Genomic DNA, 4,486 nt, shown 5'->3' on the forward strand with positions numbered 1-4,486 from the left:
ATTGCCATTTCAAAACTTTCCGAGCCTCTTATCATGAGTGAAAACTTGAAATAAACACATTATGTGCAACTGCCGAGAGATTTATTCCCGGAAAAATTCTAAAAATAGTAAGAAAGACTAACCAATAGATACCTGGAACTACTAACTAACCCAGAAAAACTAGCAATAGACGTCAGTGCGGGCAAGATGCCCTTTGTCCCTCTGAGCAGAAAAAGCCTTCACGGTAAGTACCCAAGGCTCTTTCTCTCTCAGAGGGTCCAAAGGGCATCTTCAGGATGGGACATACAAGAGCAGTCCCTTAGTTGGGAGGGTTAAACATCTTGAACTATACTCTGCAGTACTCGTCTGCTGAATGCGGCGTCTGCCGACGAGTAAAGGTCCAATTTGTAGTGTCGCAAGAAAGTGGACACTGAGGACCAAGTGGCCGCCTTGCAAATCTCCTCAATGGGAGCCTGTCTGTCAAAGGCTGTGGAAGCGGCCGTGCTTCGCACAGAGTGGGCAGTGATACCCTCTGGAACATGTAGTTTGCTCTCTAGATAAGCGGTCTTAATGCATGAGGAAATATTACGGCTAATGGATGCCCTAGACATGGGTTTGCCCTTGTTAGGTGGAGAAATGTTAATGAATAGAGCATCTGACATTCTTATGGACTGTGTACGAGAGATGTATGTATGTAAGGCTCGTCTCAAATCTAAGGTGTGCCAGGCCTTTTCTTTGGGATTTTTTTTGATTAGGACAGAAAGAGGGTAATACTATGTCCTGTTCTCTGTGAAACTTCGAGTTGCATTTTGGAATAAAGGAGTGGTTGTGCCTAAGGACGATCTTGTCTTTGTGAAAAGTGATGAGTCCAGGTCTGATTGAAAGTGCTCCCAACTCAGAAACTCTGCGTGCAGAAATTACAGCCGTTAAAAACAGGGCTTTCATTCTCAGCCACTTGAGGCCTACTTGTGTGATTGGCTCAAAGGGCGGTTTAGTGAGGGCTGTTAGCACTGTATGAAGGCTCCAGGTAGGGAACCTGTGTCTGATAGGAGAAGAAATAAGGCTTAACCCTCTAAGGAAGGACTTAATCTGAGGGTGTTTTGTTAGTCTGTAGCCAGAAATCCTGGGAACAATGGTAGCTATAGAAGCCAGCTGCCTGCGAAGTGTGGAAGTGGATAAACCCATTTTATGCCCCTCTTGTAAAAATGACAGAATGCCTGCTGTTCTGGGTTTAAGAGGATTGACTGATTTACGTCTGCACCATCTAGTGTAAGCCTTCCAGGACATATTGTAAATTCTCTGGGTTGACGGTCTACATGCTGCCTGTATAGTGTGAATGATGTCTGCATTGTAACCTAAGTCTGAAAGTCTTTTTTGTTCAATTCCCATACGGTCAGTTTGTACCAACCTGGGTTGGGGTGGCAGATTGGGCCCTAAGTCAGCAGGTCTTGTCTTTCTGGTAGCCTCCAGTGGTTGTTGTTCGACATCAGTACCAGGGATGAGAACCACGGGCACCTGGGCCAAAATGGGGCTATGAATAGAACGTGTGCTTTCAGAAGACGTACCCTTCTCAAGACTCTTGGAATGAGAGGGAGAGGCGGGAATGCATAGAGCAGTTCCCTGGGCCATGGGCATACCAGTGCATCTGTCTGCTCCGCTCCCTGTTGAGTGTACCTGGTGAAATACCTGTTTAATTGGTGGTGGTTGTTTGAGGCAAATAAGTCCACCTGAGGGATTCCAAATTTCTGTGTGATGATGTGAAAAACCTCCGGGTGTAGTGACCGTACTGCCTCACTGAGAGTCTCCCTGCTGAGCCAATCCGCTTGAATGTTAACAGCACCCTGTATGTGCTCGGCTGAGAGTGACGACAGATTTTTCTCTGCCCAAGTCAGTATGTGTAATGCTTCCTTGTGCAAGGCTGAAGACCTCGATCCCCCCTGCTTGTTTAAATGTGCCTTTGCGGCCACATTGTCCATCTTGATTAGAACGTCCTTTCCCTGAATATGATGCTGGAAGCTCTGAAGGGCTCTGAATATTGCTCTTATCTCTAAGATGTTTATGTGAAGTTTTTGTTCCTGGGGGTCCCAGGTGCCTTGTGCCAGGAACTCCTGCAGTGTTGCCCCCCAACCTGTAGGACATGCGTCCGTGTGTATTTGTATTGGAATGGGGTGTATAAACCGCAGACCTTTGGACAGGTTGCTCCGGAGAGACCACCATTTCAAACTTTTTCTCTCTTCTTTGGAAAGGATGATATTTTTGTCTCTTTTTTTCTGGATGTCTACTTGGTAAGGTCTGAGAAGCCATTGTAAGGGCCTTGCATGAAGGCGAGCCCATTGAATGGTGGGAATACAGGCTATCATGTGCCCCTGCAGTTTTGCCAGGGACATGAGTTTGGTCGACCTGGCTGTGTAGGCTTTTTTGGCTAGGAAAGCTATCAGGTTGATCTTTTCTTGCGTGAGAAAGTTTGTTCTTTTTTGTGTCTATGTCTACTCCAAGGTGTTTTATTCTTTGGGAGGGAGACAATTGGCTCTTTTTGTAGTTGATGAAGCCGTGACATGTCAACTTTTCTAAGACCTTTTGTGTGTGAGCTAGACTTTGCTGCTTTGAGTCTGTGCAGACTAGTATGTCGTCGAGGTATGGAAAAATTCGGATCCCCTCCTTGCGCAGATCCGCTATTAGCGTCACCAACACTTTGTTGAATACCCTCGGAGCAGATGTTAACCCGAATGGGAGGGCCCTGAACTGGAAATGCGCTCCCTGATATGTGAATCTGAGGAAGCGACGGTGAGGGGTGTAAATGAGAATGTGAAGATAAGCCTCTGTGAGGTCTATGGAAGTCATAAAGTCAATTGGTCGTAGGGCTTCTGTGACTGACCTCAAAGTTTCCATCTGGAAACGCTTTAGTGGAATAAACTTGTTCAGAAAGTTGAGGACTAGTATGGGTCTCCATCCATTTTTGTTTGGGAACTGTAAAGAAAATTGAATAAATTCCTAATGAGCGCTCCTGCAGAGGTACTGTCTCTATGGCCTCGATGTTCAATAGATGTTGTACAGCTTCTGAGGTCCTTTGTAGTTTGAGTTTGTTCTTTGAAGTTGGGGAGACAACTAATCTGCTGGACGGAGTGCGTGAAAATTCTATTTGGTATCCGTGTGTGATGATGCTCTCTACCCAATGGTCTGGTTGGGAGGAAGACCATTGATGAAGAAATAGACTGAGCGTTCCTCCCACAGGCGCGCGGTGGTGTCATTGCTTGTTTTGGTAACCGGGTTTGTTGCCTTGGAAGGAGAATTTGGCCGTCCTATTGAACCTACCCCCTCTACGAAAGGAACTGCGGTTTTGGTTTCACTGAAACCTGTGCTGTTCAGGCCTGAATTTCTGAAGTGTGTGGTAAGTTCTAAAAGAAGTGGGTTGAGAAAAACCCCTGGGTTCTTTCTGAAGACTCTTAGGCAGGGCTTGCTTTTTGTCTTTGGTCTCTACCAAATGGGATCCAATTTATCCCCAAAAAGCCTCTTGCCTTGATATGGGAAACCCATTAGAACAGATTTTGAACGGTGTTCTATCTGCCAAGGGTGTAACCAGAGTGCCCTTCTAGCTGCTGAGGCAGTGGCTAGTGCTCTAGCCGCAAATGACATTGTATCTAGGGTAGAGTCAGCTAGGAAGAAAACTGCTTTCAAGGTTCTGGATACCCCTTCGAAAGCTTGCTTCTCTTCCTGAGGTATGAACTGTGCAAGCTTCCTTGTCCAAATTATAGCTGCCCTAGAAACTAAAGCAGAAGTAATGGAAGAGCTGATGGCTAAGGCAGAAGCCTCGTGTGCCTTTTTACATGCTAGTTCTGCTTTTCTATCAGCAGGGTCCTTTATCATGGCCTGACCTTCTTCAGTTACAAGATCAGAAGTGTGCAGTGCAGTGACCGGTGCTTCCACTGGGGGCACCTTGAGTAACTCTGCTGTGCTATGGTGTAGGTTGTAAAACTTTTTAGATGAAAGGGGAAATTGTTTGGATGCCATTGGCTTCTCCCACTCCGACCTCATGAGGGTTAGGAAATAGCCTGGCACTGGAACTACCCTGTCTGGGGTGTCGTGCATGTGGAAAAATTCCTTGGTTCATTTCTTTCTTTGTGCATGTGAAGTCTCAGAGTCTTCTGTCAGGTCAAGGGCTGCTAAAGTCTTAGACAATAAAAGGGGAAATTCCTCTCCATTGAAAATTCTAGATTGTTTTGGTTGCTCAATAATGTCCTCTTTGTCTGAACTGAACTTGCCCTCCTCTTTGCCATCATCCTCATCTCCAGATGAGGCTGAGGAGTTGCCGCCTTGCACTTGGTGGGATTGGGACCCAGAAGTGTCCTTTAAGGCTGATTTTGTGGGCCATCTACCATTCCCAGAATTATCTGCCCTACCTCTGGAGTCAGCAGAGGTTTCCAAGGCATGTGCTCCTTGGGAGGAACTTCCCTGAGAGGAAGGAGAAGGAGGAGGGGGCTGAGCCATTCTTAAGCCCTCAGTAAAGGGC

The sequence above is a fragment of the Euleptes europaea genome, chromosome 7 (assembly GCF_029931775.1).
Source record: "Euleptes europaea isolate rEulEur1 chromosome 7, rEulEur1.hap1, whole genome shotgun sequence".
NCBI classification, from domain to species: domain Eukaryota; kingdom Metazoa; phylum Chordata; class Lepidosauria; order Squamata; family Sphaerodactylidae; genus Euleptes; species Euleptes europaea.